The sequence below is a fragment of the Delphinapterus leucas genome, chromosome 12 (assembly GCF_059928025.1).
Source record: "Delphinapterus leucas isolate spDelLeu-1000000601 "Yukka" chromosome 12, BTC_Dleu_Yukka2, whole genome shotgun sequence".
NCBI classification, from domain to species: Eukaryota; Metazoa; Chordata; class Mammalia; order Artiodactyla; family Monodontidae; genus Delphinapterus; species Delphinapterus leucas.
The window spans coordinates 79,447,539-79,467,462 of record NC_143140.1 but is presented as its reverse complement, the minus strand read 5'-3'; the positions used below and the strand labels follow the sequence as shown (position 1 = coordinate 79,467,462).

At 41.5% G+C, this 19,924-nt stretch overlaps 1 protein-coding gene and 1 long non-coding RNA gene across 6 annotated transcripts in view; both read right to left on the bottom strand.

The window, feature by feature from the left end:
* The window catches only part of SASH1 (SAM and SH3 domain containing 1), a 324,315-nt gene that overhangs the window by 267,643 nt on the left and 36,748 nt on the right, over nucleotides 1–19,924 (bottom strand). The gene's annotated exons all lie outside the window — the stretch shown is intronic.
* LOC149747906 (uncharacterized) overlaps nucleotides 7,790–19,924 on the bottom strand; it is a 48,669-nt gene continuing 36,534 nt past the window's right edge. Inside the window, exon 2 of the long non-coding RNA XR_016395248.1 lies at nucleotides 7,790–19,924. This exon is cut by the window's right edge and continues 25,485 nt beyond it. This is a non-coding gene — a long non-coding RNA (uncharacterized LOC149747906).

Sequence of the window (19,924 nt, the reverse complement as noted above, 5' to 3'; positions counted from 1 at the left end):
CTCAGATTGATAGTCTTATCTGCCTGGATCCAAAGCCTGTCTGTGCTTTTCCCAAGGAACCTTGGTGCCTCCTAGAAGCATTGAGCACCCTGCTTGCGATCACACAGGCCGTTTACACATGAACTTCCTTGTAGCTCTGAAGTGCTACCCCCTCAACCCCCGTCCCTCTGAGTCTCTCCTATCAGTGCGCCTGTGGGCGGATACACAGACGCACGCGCACACACACTAGCATCCGTAGTCTTTGCACTTTGCATTCATTCTGAGCGGTGGCTCCTCTCCTCACAGAAACTATGCCACCAGTTATGCATCTAGCAAAGTTGCCATCCACGGCTATAGAACCTGTATACTTTTTTGCCAGGTGATAAGTAAAAAGCGTAAATTTAGTTTTTCAATCTGTGAGCTTTCTCAGGAAGAAAGCTATCTTCTTGGCTTGCTCATTCATTCATTCATTCATCAAAAATTCACTATTAGCCAAGCCCAGTTCTGGGTAAATTCTTAAATTTTTATTAACCACACTCTATGTTTTCTCAGTACGTAAAGTACTGGAGCCTAATTGTAGACCTTGTACAGATTAGTTTAAAAGGAGAGAATGCAGGAAAAGACAATGTTTGTTTGTTTGCTTTTCACGTGCCAGTGGTTGTCACTGACTGTCAGCAGACGATAGTTCTATCAACAACTCACAACTTAAATAAGAAGCATATTTTCTCGCTGCGTCCTTTGTATATCTTCCCCTTGGGAAACACACAGCTACAAATTATATGGAGACGCTTTAGAGCTAAATGAATCTCCCTCTGAGAATCCTGGGGGAATGTGACTGCTTTAATAAACTATTCTTTTAAACCTGATGAAGTTGCAAATGTTCTGAAGAGCATATTATACCAAGCTGGTGATGGATTTGTGGAAAACGAAGTTCCATAGTCAAATATAGTAACTGTTTCTTTTGTAAAAAATTACAGGCCCAGGACTTCCGTGGTGGCGCAGTGGTTAAGAATCCGCCTGCCAATGCAGGGGACATGGGTTCGATCCCTGGTCCGGGAAGATCCCACGTGCCACGGAGCAACTAAGCCCATGCACCACAACTACTGAGCCTGTGTGCTGCAACTACTGAAGCCCGTGTGCCTAGAGCCCGTGCTCCGCAACAAGAGAAGCCACGGCAGTGAGAAGTCTGCTCACCGCAAGGAAGAGTAGCCCCCGCTCGCCGCAACTAGAGAAAGTCCGTGCGCAGCAACGAAGACCCAATGCAGCCAAAAAAAGAAAAAAAGAAAAAAATTACAGGCCCAGTTTTCGCCTCCAAAGTACCTGACCCAGGAGGGAATAGATTTTGAGGATTTGTACCCATATGGCATGAATTCTCAGAGTTATGCCCCCAAAGAGCTATAAGTTTTGAGAATGCATTTTCTGTGTGTTGTTCACTGAGCATCCATTCTTTATTCTTTTAATAATATTTCAACTATCCCCTGGGGAAAGGTTCCTACTGGCTCTTGATTAAAACAAAACAAAACAAAACAAGACAAAAACAAACAAGAAAATTCCCTTATTGCCTTCTCCCCTAGTCTTTTGGGAACATGTGCTGTGACCATTGCTAACTGCTACCCTCACTGGGCTTCTTCCTTAGGGTTTCTTTTTGGGAATGCCCTAGAAGGTAGTATTGCTTAAGAGATAAAGACTTCTGTTTAGCTCCGTTATTTGGAAATATAGAGAGCATTGTAAAAGGAATTTTAAATATTTCTGACTTGTGTTAATTGTCACTATTTAGAGGTTACCATGAGGTTTCTGTCAAGAATTTGAAATAAGGGGCTAACACTGAGAGTTAAATGGCAAAATCAGTATACAATGCATTAGAGATATATACAAAGTGCCTTAAAGAGAGAGACTTGTTAAAAATATTTGCCAATCACCGTGATCAGAACAGATGTTACAGTCCCAGCTTTCATCCTTTTGTTGCTGGAATGTGGCTAGGTCTAGGTTTTCCCATGGAGGGAGGGCCCAGGATGACCAGCGTGACAGGAGTCAGGAAAGCAGCCCTTTATCAACTAGTACAGAAGCATTTCCATAATTATTTCCAGATAATTAAGTACTTCCATAATTAAGTATTTCCGTATTTAACAACTGGTTTGCAGAGGTGGATTTTCTAAGTGAATAGGAATCTTGCATGGGAATCTTCCAAATAAATCTTCACTTTCATACCTAATTTTTATTCATAAAGGGGTATTGTTTCTTCAAGAGGTCTCACAAACTTGTACAAGCTTTAGGCCACCACAAAATCAGATGCACACCAGATGACTTTAAGCCCAGTCAACAAGGTGGGATGGCAACTACGGAAGGGGTGTGGGAGGGGCTCGCTCTGGCTATGGCCATGTGCGTGTTCACTGGCCACTGCACTGGGTGCTCTCATCCACAACCCTCATGGTCCCATCATCATGTCAGGTTTACCCACTTTAGGAGATGGATTCATCAGACTATCATTATAATTATATCCTGGTGTCATTATAATTTCTTATGATCTTTCATCAAACACTAATAGAATTTCTTCTATTTCATGCTTACCAAGGAACCTCGTGATTATACCTAGCTCCTGCGGTGGCTGCCTTTGAGAGGCTGGCCATTGGATTTAAGGGTGTAGTCCCTTGGGCAGTTCTGTTTCTCAGAAAAAATTAATAAACTGGCATTCTATTTTATTAGTTAGTATTCTAATTACTTGGCCAAAGTGAGTCCACTTCTGAGAGACAGTCTATGCGAAGGTTTCTGAGACTGTGAAGCCAGACTTTGGAGCATGATTAATTGCCTAAAATAAACATCCTGTCTCTAGGGACAGACACTCCATTGCATTGCCCTTGGCCTTCTTCCTTTACACTCGGCAGTATTTTTACTTCAGCAGAATTGTTTATTTGTCTCCCCCCACTAGACTGTAAACTCCTCAGGAATAGGGGCCATCTGTATTCCAAATAGTATAAATACATAGCACAGAATAAGAACTCAATAAATATTTGGTGAATGAGTGAATGGTGTAAGAAAAAGTGTGTGATATCCTTTGGATACTAGTAAACTAGTAGTGATGTAAACTTTTAGTTAAATTTACAAAATCACTTTGTTTTTAACCAATTTATTTCTTCATTACAAAAGTATTCACAATGCTTTGGAGGTTGAAGATCTTTCACCTGTTTGTTGACAAGTCATATCAGATATAAACCTAGCCACTGTTGATATAAAGTCATCTCTTCCTTAATTTTTTTCACTACAGTATAGTCCCTTTATTGTTTTATGTCTACCAGATCTGCAAATATTTTGGGGAACTGGAAATCATTTTCTACTTGGCACTTAAAGCTAGTGATGAGAAGCTAGGTATACTAAGAATAAACCAATTCTGGGATGAATTCCTTTATTGAAGAATGTGCAAAATAACCCAGATGAATGGTATTGATGTTATTACACAATATTTTCATCACCCAGAAAAATCTACTGTTGGTTTTAAAGTGCACACACACATACACACACACACACACACACACACACACACACGTTACCCCATTACATGAAAATGTTGAGGCAGAAGTTGAGGGAAATAAAACAATTCTAATGGAAATAGCCTTTTTAAAAAGAACATTCAGAGGCAAATGAATGAACTGAATGCTGATGAGAGAAATAAAAATGAAAAGACTTCTACTTCTCCACAGCTATACATTCCTGTGAGATTTTATTTCTGAGTCTACTCTCTTGTCAACCCTAAAGGATATAAGTAATCTAAGAAAGAAAGAGGAGAGAGGGAGAGAAAGGGAGAGAGAGAGAGAGAGAGAAGTCAGAATAAAGTATGAGTGTGTGTGTGTGTATGTGTATTAGGAAAAAGAAGACGCTTCACAGCTTGTTGTTTTTTTCTCAAACTTGAAAACCAAACCAAAATAGAAACTCCATCCCTCTATCACTAACATGTATTCTGAAAAAAAGAAATCCTTCAGTTAGTATGAACTATATTGCTGGCTCTGTAACTTGCCTTATTAAAGAACGCCAGCAGAGGAGAGGGTGTGGAGAAAAGGGAACCCTCTTGCACTGTTGGTGGGAATGTAAACTGATACAGCCACTATAGAGAACAGTATGGAGGTTCCTTAAAAAACTAAACATAGAATTACCATATGATCCAGCAATCCCACTACTGGGCATATACCCAGAGAAAATCACAATTCAAAAAGACACATGCACCCCAACGTTCACTGCAGCACTGTTTACAATAGCCAGGTCATGGAAGCAACCTAAATGCCCATCGACAGACGAATGGGTAAAGAAGATGTGGTACATATATACAATGGAATATTACTCAGCCATAAAAGGAACAAAATTGGGTCATTTGTTGAGACGTGGATGGATCTAGAGACTGTCATACAGAGTGAAGTAAGTCAGAAAGAGAAAAACAAATATCGTATACTAACGCATATATGTGGAACCTAGAAAAATGGTACAGATGAACCGGTTTGCATGGCAGAAACTGAGACACAGATGTAGAGAACAAACGTATGGACACCAAGGGGGGAAGTGGCGGTGGGGGTGGGGATGGTGGTGTGCTGAATTGGGCGATTGGGATTGACATGTATACACTGATGTGTATAAAATGGATGACTAATAAGAACCTGCTGTATATATATAAAAAAAAGAACCCCAGCAGAGACAACATACAATGCATTTACAAGGGGGAAATTAATTACTCTAAGTGAACAATTAATATTTCCAAATCAGTTGTCGCTTCTGTTAGATTGACACTCCGTGCCTCTTGGAGGGGAGACAGGGAACTTTCTAGGCTCAAGCAGACATCACCTGGCCTGCATCTTTGCATCGTTTTTCAATGGTAGCATGATCGCCAATGGTACCCACGCTATAATATCAAGAACTGATTTTATTAGCAGCACCCACCATTCAATTACAGGCTACCTGGCATCACCTTAGCTTCCTTGATAGAGCTGAGTTTGGGAGAGAAGCAATCATTTGGGAATTGTGCTTGTCTTGAGAAACAGAAGAGTTAATGTTGTTTGTTTGCATAAGCAGAGAGGAAGTTATCAACCCCGTGGATTCTAAAATTCTAACCCTCAAGAGCTTTTAACATTTCCTCTTTAAGGCATCAAGCAGCTGTTTCTCTTGGGAGGGCTCCTGGAAGCCAACCGAGCTGAACATGGGGTAATGGAATGTGGGCTTGAAAAAGGAATGCTGAGATCTAGCTTCTAATCACAAACACACACACACACACACACACACACACACACAGAGTCACCAGAACCTATGAGTATCTCAACTGAAATCCTTTTTCCTTATAGCCACGCAAGGCAAGAATCCATCCTCTCCTCTGTCAAGTGGAGTGACCTTCCTCAGGCCGCCTGAGGGGTCCCTGCTCACAGGAACCCTGCGGCCAGAAGCACAGCTGCGATCCAGCTGCCTCTGAAAGAGCAGGCCACCTGGAATACAGCCCCAGAAGAAGCGACAGCCACAGCGCAGTAGCGGCTCCTTCTGCAAACGCTGTGGGAACGCATCAGGAGTCCTCCCTGTTACAGAAACTGGAGGCCTCTAGCTGTCCTGCTTGTTCCCTGCCATAGCTTGTCCCCTCCTGGTGGAGCTGCCATTAGCTCCCAGGAACACGGGCCCCCTCTCTGAGTGTGTTTTCACTTATATTATCACGATAACCATTAATAGTAAACAACTTCCTGCCACTGGGTGCGTTCCTCCAGCAATATCGAGTTGCGATATTCTACACGGTGTGTCTTGTTGTGGGAAATGCCATGGCCTGTGAATAAACCTGGGCTCTCCTGCAGGGAAGGGAGACATTTTCTAGTGTCAAATGTGCAGGGAAAACATGGACTCGAGGACAGGAAGCTGGACCTTAGTAGGTGATTAGGTCTGGGCTTCCAGGAGTCTAAGCATGCTTCCCTGCAGGGTAGGAGGGGACCCTGACCTTGCCACATGGATGCAGGCAGGCCTAGAGCTGGGAAGGGAGGCCCATGACCAAGCTCCATGTCAAGGGCATGTTATACAGCCATGTGTTACTTGATTTCTTTTGCAGGAAGACCCTCTTTAAATGCTCCAGCTCACTCTCAGAGTGTTTTGGAAAATTCAAAGAATGGTCTCGGGCCAGAAGTTGAGAGAAGAGTTAGAGGGAGGCCGTGTCCCTGAGGCTGGACTGGGGGTCACAGGAGAGACTCCAAATCTTTGCTGAGTCAGTCCACAGGCCTCCCACGTGGCTGAACAGTGGGCTTCCCCACATCACTTCTCATCATCCATTTCCACAGCCTTCCCAGTAACCAACATGTTCATAAGCTCAACGATGGCTATCATGACTGTTCAGAGAGCTAAGAGTTCAAATCCAGCTTTAGGGGACTTCCCTGGTGGTCCAGTGGCTAAAACTCCATGCTCCCAAATGCAGGGGGCCCAGTTTTGGTCTCTGGTTAGGAAACAAGATCCCGCACGCCACAACTAAGACCTGGCACAGCCAAATAAATAAATATATATATTTTTTAAATCCAGCTTTAAAGCAGGATTTCAAGTTTCCTGATCACATCCAAGTCTCCCACCTGACGTGCCAATTGAAATATCCTGTTTTTATAGGTGGTCAACATATGGGATTTATACCATCAGTAAGAGTAAAAACAGCACATATTCAGTGCCAACAGGAGAGAGTACACAGGTTGGTACAGCATATGGTCACCGCTCATGGTCCTTAAGGAAGAAACTATTTCCCTCTCTGGAACTGGGCTAGTTCATATAGAAAAAAATTCTTAAAAAATCTGTGTCTAGATGTAGATGAACCAATGGCATATGGGATCCTGAGGCACCCACAGTATATTCCACTAAAGAAAAGAGAGCAGAATAAAATATAATATGCATTTTTTTAATAGTGGCAGCTGCCTTTTTCAGAGAAGTACTAACCAGGTATTAAGGTCATTCCTGAACCAGTAAATTGCCTTGTGAATGATAAACCCTCTTTATGTGAAAGTTATAATAAACATTGGTGTGTGAGGAGCAAGTGAAAGAGGACTTGGGACGGAAGCAAACACGCACTTTCCTTGGCCTTGAGAAATTAGATTGAACACTAGAGATTGGAGCCTTTGTTGTTAGGGGAGAGATTCTGAAATCACTGGGACATGAAAGCGTTCCCAGCCTCATTCCAAGCTACCAAAATGCTGGGTCCAAAGACACTCAGAGTCTCATAAAGTGTCTTGCCAAGAAAAAAATGGAACTTTGCCTTCTTGGCTTCCAAAAAGAGGGTTTCCATCCAGGTTCCCACTGGAATGGAGAAGTCATTCACATATTTTCCCACCCTTTCTGGTCTCTCTGAATCACAATAACTTTATTTTAGCTTGTTATTTACAAAAGGAAAATGGTCCCTTAAAATCAGGCCGAAGACCAGTCTTCAGATTAAAAAAGAAGGTTAATAAAAATAAAAGTATATAATATTGCAAGATTACCACTATGGAATAAAAATTATGCACGGAAAAAATACTGGCAGTGAATAACACAAAAAGTTAAGGGTTGTTGTCTAATGGAATTAAATAAGCATGTTTTCTATAATGAAGGTGCTTTCGTGGATAAACGGATAAAACGTACCCTTCCCCACTCTTATTTAAAAAATAAATCCATGAAGAAAAATTTTCATTTCCAAGTACTACTTGTCACTAGTAGTCAAGTCCTCACCATCTGCTTGCTGACTAACTACATAGCAAGAGCCCAGAAGACTATAGTTAATCCTGAATAGACCTACATTCTTTTAAAATGTCTACACTCAGAAACAACTAAGGCACCAAGGAACAAACAAAGGTCACTCTTTCTATCAGATTTTCAGTTATGAGTAAAACTTACCACAATAATCCATGGATGTGGGGCTCACACCAGTCATTTCTGACCCAATTCTCAGTTTATAAAAATAATACCTAACATCTATTGAATGCTTGTTTTGTCAATAATGGAGTTGTGTGCTATAAATGTATTATCTCCTTGAATCCTTACACAGTCGTGTAAGGTAGATACTGGAGTCAGTCTCATGTACAGCCGAGAAGGTGGAGGCATGAAGAAGTTAAGCCAACTTCCCAAGGTCACAAAGCTAACAAGTGGCAGAACAGGCACTGAACCCTGACCATGTGACCCTAGAGCCCACGCTCTCCACCATGAAGCTTTACTGCCTTGTGAAGCTGTACGATATTGTGCCTTACCCCTTCTTTAACTGATGTTCAAAATTCTCTGTTGAAACATCTATAACAGGATATAAACATGTACCCCGAGGCTTCACAATGGGCATGTTCCGGGGAATGTCTTAGACACAATTTAAGGTGTCCATAAATCTGAAGTTTTAAAAGCAGGAGGAGATACCATTTACCTAGTAGTTTTCATCTCAAAGAACACCTATTAGGAAAATTCTAGCAGTGCAACGGCATAATGTCTGACTCAGCGCTTGTGTGTGCATGCCCTTATGTAGAGACATTTGGACCGTGAGAGGTCGTAAAGTGTATTTAATCCACCTCTTCAGCTGGGTTAAGAGACCCGCTCAGGGTCTGACAACTAGTTAAGAAGGTGGCCAGGATGAAAACACAAGTCTCATCTCCCATTTCAGGACTCTTCCACCTGTTTCTTCTCATCTTAAGCCCAAGAACAGAGAGAAGCAAACTGGAGCAACAGAATTTCCATGATTACTTAGGATCTGATGGTTTTAGTTCTAGTAGATATTTTTTCCCTATGATGGGCTTTTTTTTAGAGTTTGCCAAAAATAGGTCTGTGGAGACCATGAAATGTTTTGTATATGAGAGAGGGAAAGAGATAAAAACATAACTTAAAAAAAAAAAGATGACTATGCAGGCAAAAATAATGGTATGGGAAATTAAATCCCATGCCTAGAGGTCTGAAGCTGATAACTTTTCCTGACCCCAGTGGGAAGATATTTTCCTTTCTCGGGGAGCACAAAATCATTGGCTATGCTTTCTCTCTCCCTTTGAAGAATATGTCTTCTCCCTATTAGTATAGGACAGATCAGGTGACAATAAATCCAATCTGGGACTGACATTAAAAATGTCTTTCTCTTGATCGTGCTGTAAAGGCTTCAGCCCCAAGTTGGCGAGCGCTGAGAGCTGACTTGGAGGCGGAGGCCTGACACACAGAGTAATGCCTGTGGTATGAGGGGGCCGTTACCCACCAGCAGCCTCGGGTGTGGGAAACTATTCCTTCAACTCAGGGAAAGCAGCCCAAACTCTGCAAATTTGATCTCCTTCTTTTGCCAAAGAGCCAGCTACAAGATTCTGGTATCCATCACTATTATTATAACTGTAGGGGGAAAAAAATGACTTAATTGTAAAACAGTGACCTCACCCTAATAACCACGGTCTAATCATTTCTAAAGAAAGCTGCCTTTTTCATTTCTGCCAACTTGCAAATGAAACAAATTATATCGGAACATGATTATATTCATTAGTGATAATTCCATGAAAACAGTGAGGATTTGAATTTACCCTATACTTAACCCAGACAACTAACACTGCTGTGCAAACCTCGGGTCAAGTGATCGATGCTGTGTTAGGAGAATATTTGTCCCAGGCTATAAGCAAATGAGTGTGCCTCTTCCTCAGTGAGATGCTGATTCAGGTGAGAAAAAGAAAGCAAGACACCAGAATGCTCCTCCTCTAAATTACTTAGTTTAGCACCTTTGAATGTTATTTCTCTGATTTAACTCTGCAGGTTTCTGTGGGAGAGAATGACACATGGGACAAGCCTACTCTCTCACGGTCACATGTCAACATCCTGGGAGGCTGAACTGATGCAGGTTACGGAGAGGCAGCTTGAGGGTTGATTATGCCCTGACGTCGGTCGCCTCCCATGTACCTGAGAGGTCGCGTGATGTCTTCTGGATGGCTAGGCATTCCATTTTAGGAGGGAGGCAGAAGACTGAATAAGGGAGAAGAGAGAATAAAGAAGCACTGTGACAGAATGACAACATGTCCTAACATGGTTTTTATTAACCATTTTTGAGCTGATTTCTATGTCATTGCCGGGAGATTGATTAGCAAGGTGCCACTTTTACAGAAGAAAGAACTAAAATGGAGAAGGACAGAGACAGTGACATAATGACTTGCTTGAGATGAATTAGCAAATCAGAGCAGGACCTGGAGAATCACTCAAATTGGCCAATACCTGCTCCTGAGCTCCGACAATGAAATGAAGTTCAAAATTTGGAAAGGAAGAAGATGCTAAGCCAGCTTCCCTTCCACTGTGGTCCAGCTGGTCAGACTTCTTTCAGATCCACGCCCTGGGTCATGGGAGAGCGTGTGGGAGGGTCAGTGCTAAGCCAGCACTCCCTCCAGGGAAACATCCCAAGGCCAGGTCACAAAGAGAACGGGTCAATATTATCTCCCTATCAGAAGGACCACATGATGTTATAGTATCATTTCCTTCAGGAAATGTCAACACCCCCAAATTATTTAGCCACCCTGAGCCCCTACGGAATAACAGCCTTCACCTAAGACTAAGGAAATATCTCTCTCAGTCAAACAAATATGCTTGGAATCAGTGAGCAAAAATGTCTTCTCTCACGTGAAGTCCCTCAAAGTAGGATGCGGTGATAGAAGTTCAATAATTCTAATATCCCCGGTTGAGCCAACCGTCTGGCTCGACAAACTCACAGGCCAGTAGAGTGCCTGGTACTTTGCAGGGTCACAGTTTGTGTCTCCGCTTCCATCTGACCTTGACCCTGCCCAGCTTCCTATAATCTGCCTGCTAACTTGGTTAGTGAATGACAACAATTCCCAGAGTAATTTTTTGGAGCTATTTTTGAGCTGACCCACATTGATTTTCCCCCAACTAACCTGATATGCAAGTTGAGCCAGTAGGAGAGAAGTGTATACAGTGGTGATAAGGGTGAAGTATATGTATTCAACAAATATTGATTGAGAAGCCAGTATATGCCAGGTATTTTTCTAGTCCTGGAAATACAGCAGTGAGTAAAACTCATAAAACTCCCTCCTCTCATTTAATTTATAATTAAACAAATTTTTTTTAATTTATAATTTGATGTGGGTATATGTGTGTGTAATTGAGATGGGGGTGGGTAAGACATAATGGCCAACATAAGTGGAAAATTTTATATTGTACGTTAGAAGGTCATGAGTGCTATCAAGTGAAACTAGGAAAAGAGGATAGGAAGTTTTGAGGTGAGAAGTGATAGATGTAATTTAAATAAAGTGACAAAAGAAAGCCTGGTGAGAAGGAAACTTTTGTGCAAAAACTTGCAAGACAAAGTAGCAATCCCTAAGTCCACTTGGGGAAGAGCATTTCTGGCTCTGAGTGTAGAGGCTCTGAGTAGGGCCACCACGATGCCCATTTTTGGGGTGTGGCATCCTCCTGGTATTCTAGATCAACGGTGTCCACTGGAATTGTATCACGAACAGGGGGCAGTGGGAAATGTGGCAGACCTGTCATGAGGTGGGAGCATTCTGCAAAGAGCAAGGGGGTCAGGGAGAGAGGGACAGTCAGAGGGAAAATGGAGGCCAGGTATTTTCAGGATCTTTTTGACTAACTATGTGGGAAGGCTAGATGACTATACAGGGAATTTTTAAACAGCCCCATTGCTCGCGGCGACCGAGACCACAAATTCTAAAAATAGTCAGGCTGTTCCTCGGCTACTTGGGTTTAGTAGCTCATAAGTGAGTTCCATGAGGGAACTATAAAAGTGGGCATGCCTTTATTTGCATGGTAGCTTTTCAATTCTCCAGCCCCTGCTGAACTTGGGAATAAAAGTTGCCATCAGAACAGATACCCGTTATAATGTGCTTGCTATGTTATTTGGAATATTCAGCTCTGCTCTAGAGGCCAGGAAAACAAGTGGAATGATGAAATCCACAAGAAATCTTAGGCAAAGATAGTAAGTAAGCTCGTTCCTTATGCAATACAGGCAAACCTCATAGCATGTATTAAGTATAGGTAGAAAGTAATTTAGAATATGCTAAGACATATTGAAGATAAACAGAGTAAAGAATTATGTGATGCAACAAAGAATGTCACCTATAGATAGAAATGGATGGAAATATCAGGTCGTAAGTCTTTTTTTTTTTTTCCAGTACGCGGGCCTCTCACTGTTGTGGCCTCTCCAGTTTCAGAGCACAGGCTCCGGACGCACAGGCTCAGTGGCCATGGCTCACGGGCCCAGCCGCTCCGTGGCATGTGGGGTCCTCCTGGACGGAGGCATGAACCCGTGTCCCCTGCATCGGCAGGCGGACTCTCAACCATTGCGCCACCAGGGAAGCCCTTTTCTTCTTTTTTTTTCGTAAGTCTTGATCATACTACCTCTGGGCTGACAGCTACATCACCCCTATATTATTAGCCATTTATCAGTGACCCTCAATATGGTCCCATTCTGGCCCCACAAGAGCTGTGATCAAAAGATGCAGATAACATCTACCATGTTAAACATGATCATTGGTAAGCTACAGATTGTGGCCAGGGGTCCTCATCCTTGCATCTCTCCAGTAGAGCAAATGTGCCTCATTAGTCCAGGGGGCCATCCCGCTATGGGCTTCCTTGCTCAAACCTCGCCTCTGCTCCCATACTACCTCATCACTGTGGAGAAAGAGACAGGACATATGGACCTTCAAAATCCAGGATTCGGATAGGGGGTGCTGCCACCTGCTTGCACCTCGTCCTGGCGAACTCACCCCTTCTCTTTCCCCTTGCTTTTCTCTCTGTGTTTTCAAGCAATTGCATAAGCTATGTGCTTCCAGCATCTTAGTTCAGTCTTGTACCTTCCTGTTCTGTGACCTTTGGGATAATTTCCCACATACCACCTCACCGTTTTCTTCCCACACCCTTACTACGGAAGCGTGAAGCCCAGGTGCTATGAAGTTCTTAACAGTCCCTGTATTAGGTTATTATTCCCTGAATCCTGACATTCATAGTGAGTGAACAAGGTCCTTCAGAGTCCTTGTACAGAAGGAAGCAATTTTAAAATATAAAGAGAGGGGCTTCCCTGGTGGCGCAGTGGTTGAGAGTCCACCTGCCGATGCAGGGGACACGGGTTCGTGACCCGGTCCGGGAAGATGCCGCGGAGCGGCTGGGCCCGTGAGCCATGGCCGCTGAGCCTGCGCGTCCGGAGCCTGTGCTCCGCAGTGGGAGAGGCCACAACAGTGAGAGGCCCGCGTACCGCAGAAAAAAAAAAAAAAGAAAAGAAAAATATATATAAAGAGAGAAAAAAACAAGCCTACTGTGTTTCTGCAAGTATCTTTTATATTTTCATTAGTGGTATAGACTTTTCAAAGCTTGACTAACTTTCTCCACCTATTAGCTTGGAGGGTCTAGAAATACCATGTAACTAGCCAAGGGGGAAAATTCAAGGCCATTTTGGAACCAGAAAGAGCTCTTCTGAGAGTCAAGGTCTTGGCTCATGAGATTTCTCCTACTATTTGCATGTACTATTATCTACTGATTATAATTGCTAGAAACATGTTTGTACTGGTCCCTTTGACGAAGTGGGCTGAAATAAGGAGTTGTGGGTTTAACTCATCATAATGTGTAAGAGTCAACCCTAAGGCCCCTGGACATGTTATTAAAGCCTGGAAACTGCTGAGTTAGTGTACAACTTAGACATCTAAAACTGAGACACAAATACCTCTTTTTAAAATTATGCAGTTTCTAATCAGTTTAACATGTTCTGTGGCAAATAATCATTCCAAAGAAACAAGAGTATTAGCTATCTCTCCATAATTGAGTAGGTCAAAAAGGACAATAAGAGGTTATAGTAACAAAAAATATCTTTTTGATTAGAGAGATTTTATTTTTCTGATTTTGTCTCTTCTTTCCATGAGGTGATTACACCTGACCAGATTAAGCATATGATTATATAAGGTCAGCAATCAGGGTCTGTTCATTTACTTACAACCCCTCGCCTTTCCCCTTACCACCTGCCAATTGCCTTTTTTTAAAAAAATGACATCAAGGAAATGTTACATTGCAAATCTCTATAAAGTGCATTTAAAAATTCCCAAATTTTGGGCTTCCCTGGTGGCGCAGTGGTTGAGAGTCCGCCTGCCGATGCAGGGGATGCGGGTTCATGCCCCGGTCCGGGAAGATCCCACATGCTGCAGAGCGGCTGGGCCCGTGAGCCATGGCCACTGAGCCTGCGAGTCCGGAGCCTGTGCTCCGCAGCGGGAAAGGCCACAGCAGTGAGAGGCCCGCGTACAGCAAAAAAAAAAAAAAAAAAATTCCCAAAGTTTTAGGAACCAAAAAATTAACAAATGTGTCCCCAGAGAAGAGATGAAACTTCTAGTTGATGAATAACTATTAAAATTATTTAGAAAATTATTTAAAAGTTAGGGCAAAAAGACATTTCCAGAGTCAAACGGTCTTCAAAGAGTAGTTCTTGTAAATCAGCTCTTTTTGGAAAATTTAAAAATTATTTAAGCTTTCCAAACATGAAGAATGCCAGCTTTCAAAATCTTTGTGCAACGACATCACAACATTTAAATAGAAATCCGATTCAGATGACAAAATACAATATTCTTTTTTTTTTTTTTTTTTTTTTTGCGGTACATGGGCCTCTCACTGCTGTGGCCTCCCCCGCTGCGGAGCACAGGCTCCGGACGCGCAGGCTCAGCGGCCATGGCTCACGGGCCCAGCCGCTCTGCAGCATGTGGGATCTTCCCGGACCGGGGCATGAACCCGTGTCCCCTGCATCGGCAGGCGGACTCTCAACCACTGCGCCACTAGGGAAGCCCAAAATACAATATTCTTACTTACTACAATCTCAATACAGTCTTATTATTGTTGGGGCAGAAATTCTAAATGTTAGCAAATAGAATAGTGGTACATTAAAAGAATATTATACCATTTACCAAGAATATATATTTCTCAAACAAATATCTAGCAACAAGTTTAATGGTAAAACATTAAAAGTTTTATTTTCATATCCAGAATAAGAATTTGATAGTAATGCCTACCATCTCCACAATTAATATTGTTCTAGAAATAGCCCATGAAATTTGACATGAGGAATGATAATTTAGGGGGTAAATATTGGTAAGGATGAGAAAAACATTATTATTAATTGCTGCTTATATTATTGTATTCCTATCAAATCCAATATAATCAACTGAAAAATTTACAAAATAATTAGTTAACATATAAAATGTCACTGGGAATAAAATAATCAGTTTTGGCTTTTCATCTGTTCTTTTTATTTTTGAATTTTTGAAATTTATTTAATTTATTTTTTATATGGCATGTTCTTATTAGCCATCCACTGTATACACATCAGTGTATACATGTCAATCCCAATCGCCCAATTCAGCACACCACCATCCCCACCTCCCCATCACTTTACCCCATTGGGGTCCGTACGTTTGTTCTCTACATCTGTGTCTCAATTTCTGCCATGCAAACCGGTTCACCTGTACCATTTTTCTAGGTTCCACATATATGCGTTAGTATACGATATTTGTTTTTCTCTTTCTGACTTACTTCACTCTGCATGGCACACTCTAGGTCCATCCACGTCTCTACAAATGACCAGTTTCATCCCTTTTTATGGCTGAGTAATATTCCATTGTATATATGTACCACACCTTCTTTATCCATTCGTCTGTCGATGGGCATTTACGTTGCTTCCATGACCTGGCTATTGTAAACAGTGCTGCAATGAACATTGGGGTGCATGTGTTTTTTTGAATTGTGATTTTCTCTGGGTATATGCCCAGTAGTGGGATTGCTGGATCATATGGTAATTCTATGTTTAGTTTTTTAAGGAGCCTCCATACTGTTCTCCATAGTGGTTGTATCAGTTTACATTCCCACCAACAGTGCAAGAGGGTTCCCTTTTCTCCACACCCTCTCCAGCATTTGTTGTTTGTAGAGTTTCTGATGATGCCCATTCTAACTGGTGTGAGGCGATACCTCATTGTACTTTTGATTTGCATTTCTCTAATAATTAGTGATGTTGATCAGCTTTTCATGTGCTTCTTGGCCATCTGTATGTCTTCTTTAGAGAAAAGTCTATTTAGGTCTTCTGCCCATTTTTGGATTGGGTTGTTTGTTTTTTAATATTGAGCTCCATGAGCTGTTTATATATTTTGGAGATTAATCCTTTGTCCATTGATTCGTTTGCAAATATTTTCTCCCATTCTGAGGGTTGTCTTTTCGTCTTGTTTATGGTTTCCTTTGCTGTGCAAAAGCTTCTAAGTTTCATTAGGTCCCATTTGTTTATTTTTGTTTTTATTTGCATTACTCTAGGAGGTGGATCAAAAAAGATCTTGCTGTGATTTATGTCAAAGAGTGTTCTTCCTATGTTTTCCTCTAAGAGTATTATAGTGTCCGGTCTTAACATTTAGGTCTCTAATCCATTTGGAGTTTATTTGTGTGTATGGTGTTAGGGAGTGTTCTAATTTCATTCTTTTACATGTAGCTGTCCAGTTTTCCCAGCACCACTTATTGAAGAGACTGTCTTTTCTCCATTGTATATCCTTGCCTCCTTTGTCATAGATTAGTTGACCATAGGTGCGTGAGTTTAGCTCTGGGCTTTCTATCTTGTTCCATTGATCTATGTTTCTGTTTTTGTGCCAGTACCACATTGTCTTGATTACTGTAGCTCTGTAGTATAGTCCAAAGTCAGGGAGTCTGATTCCTCCAGCTCCGTTTTTTTCCCTTAAGACTGCTTGGCTATTCGGGGTCTTTTGTGTCTCCATACAAATTTTAAGATTTTTTTGTTCTAGTTCCGTAAAAAATGCCATTGGTAATTTGATAGGGATTGCACTGAATCTGTAGATTGCTCTCGGTAGTATAGTCATTTTCACAATATTGATTTTTCCAATCCAAGAACATGCCAATTGCCTCTTAAAATTTTTGTTCTGTGCAGAATTGAGTTTAGTTCTGTGATTAAAATTGACATATCATTATGACACAAGTGGCCCTGAGGTGTGGACCTTTGTTTTCATTAGAAATCTGAGTCTAAATTTTATGGTAGAGGTGATGACTGAGGGAGATAGAGAGTCCATGCATTGTCAGGAGATGGTTAAAGGAGTCTCCAAAATTAATTCTATTCTACTATATCTTGGGGGAAAAAATTGCCCATGGCCCCATCAAGAGTGAATTTTAGAGCATATTTCAGATATTTTCAAAACTGTTGAGAACCAGGATTTTCAGGTCCTGCAAGGTTTTTTTTTTACTTGACCTTAGCTCTGACTCTACCTCTCATTTTTTTCTTGTCCTTACCTCCCCGCCCCCACTTAGCCAAGCACCAGACATTCCCAGAGTGAGGTCAAGGGTCATGCCAGACCCTACCTGCCGTGCAGAAACTTCACTGGCAGAAGTAAAATATGGATATTCCAGTATGGATATTCAGTATAAATACACACACAGACACACAATTAAATTCAAACTTACAAACCTCTTGAATCAATTAAAAATTCTGCTAAGTTTGTTAGTTTTTTTGGTTAAGATGTTTCAGAAGGACTACAATGCAGAATGCACACAGAACGAAGTAATTCTTACTGAATTTGGTTTTCTTTAAAACTAAATTTAGGACCTTTTAATTACCTTAAGTGGTTCTCATTTTACAGCAAACATGACTAAGCAACTCTTTTCTCTTTTTGTATGTCTCTGATAAATGGAGGGGCGTTTAGATAATTTAAATCAGTGTGTAGTTAGTTGCTTAATTTCATTCTCCCTCTCTTGTCTGTAAGCACCAAGTGGGTAAGAACTGATTCTTGTTCCTCCTCGTATCATCGATGGCTGGTACATAGTACACACATGATACATATTTGTAAAAGATGTGGATGGATATTTGGATGGATGGAAGAATAAAAGGAAGGAAAGAGAAGGAACAGAGGTGGGAGTAGGGTGGGTGGGAGCCTGCATGAAAGCTTCCTCTCTTTCTCTGGCAGACCAGAGAGAACAGCAGGTTGACTCTGCAGCGTGGTGACTTATAGCACCTAGAAGAGCTTGGATTTTGGTGTCAGACAGACTGGGTTTCAATCTTTGCTCTGCCCCTGCCTGTGGCTAATTACTTAACGTCTCAGACTCTCAGTTTCCTCATCTATAAACTGGAGAGAATACCACCTGCATCAGAGCTTTGTTGTAAATACTAAATAATAGACTCTCCATAAAAGCTCTCAGCTTGGTGCCAGGCTCAGAGTCCTGAATAATGAGACCCTAACTAAATGCTCGTTTTCCAAGGGGCACTGACTTCATGGAGTTTGAGGCATACAAGCCTGTAAGGTCTGGATGATGTGCAGAAGGACTGAAGGATGAGAAGCTAAATGCCAAGTTCTCCAATTTTCCTTGTCTACATTCTGGCTCAGAGATTTAATATTTTCTTGTCTTCAGCCATCTCTTGAAGGACAATCCTATCTACTGATCTAAGGTTCAACACCACATTTTAATTATCTTCTGTACAGTTGGATGCTCTACTTTATACTTTTTAAAATACTATTTTATGCTCAAGTGTAACATATTCGACAACACCAAGTGAAGAATCTCAAACTAGTGTCTCCTCTCCAGTCTCCTCTCTGTTAATTTTACTTTCATTCTCTCAAACTCCAGGCTCAAAGCCTCAGAGTCAGCGATCCTTGACACATCTAGAAGAGTGGTCAAACCACGGCCTCTTGGGTCAGTAGGCTTGAGCCGAAATCTGAACCTGGACACTTACGTGCTGTTGGATGGATGAGCTTGCGGTTTACATCCATCAAAACCCGCTTTTCCTATTGATTTCTCCTTTCCTATTAATAAGTGCCTCTTCTCCCCACCAATTATTAAAGCTTGAAACCTTAAACTCATCCCTGGCAACATACAAATTCAATAGCTCCTATTCTTCTTCCTTCATATGATCTCTCATACTCATTTATCTTCCTATATCTGCCACCACAACTCATATCCAGGTCATACAGGTTAAGAGCATGGACTTTGGTGTCCAACAGAACTGGGTCTGAGTGAACACTCTGTCACTTGTTTTTTTTTTTTGAATCCCTTATTCATATTTTAAATTATTTATTTATTTATTTTCTGGCTGCACGGCACGCCTTGCAGGATCTTAGTTCCTGGACCAGGGATTGAACCCGGCCCACAGCAGTGAAAGCTCCGAATCCTAAATGCTAGACCACCAAGGAACTCCCTGTACTCTGTCACTTTTTAACTGTGTGCTGCTGGACCATTTACTAAACCCCCCAAGGCTCTTTCTTCATCCAGCAAAAGGGATAATAATAGTAGCCATCTCATATGGTTGGGGGGATTAATTGAGATAATGTCCAATGACAATGCCTAGTTTCTCACTGCTATCCATACCCACATATCACAGAGTTATATTATCCTCTATCCAATGTTGAAACTCTGTCTACAACATTACTGATGGATAGGTCATTTGGCTTTGGCTTGAATCTTTTCAGGGATGGGTGGATCAGCATATGAGATCTCTTTATGACTAAGCTTAGTTGTTATAAGGTTCATCCTTATATTGAACTGAGGTTCCCCTTGCATCATTTTCACCTTCTGGAGTAATAAAGTATTCACGGAATCATTTTCCACATTACAACAGCCTTGTGAGTCTATGAAATCACCTCTTATGCTCCACTTTTATATTTCACCTTGCAGATTTAAACATCACAAATTGCTGGAAGTTTTTTCTTGAATGTCCTCTGGTCCACTCGACTTTATCAATATCTTTCTTAAAATATTTTGTCCTAAGCTGATCATGTAAATGCAATGGACCCAGAATAGGCAAAACAGTCTCCAAAAAGACGAACAAAGTTGGAGAAGTCACACTTCCCAATTTTGAAACTTAGGACAAAGCCACAATAAACAAAATCATAAAACTCCTAGAAGAAAACATTGAAGTAAATCTTTATGATCCTGGGTTAGGCAATGGTTTCTTAGATAGGACACCAAAAGCAAAAGCAACAACTACAACAACCAAAAAATAAGTTAGACTTTACGAAAT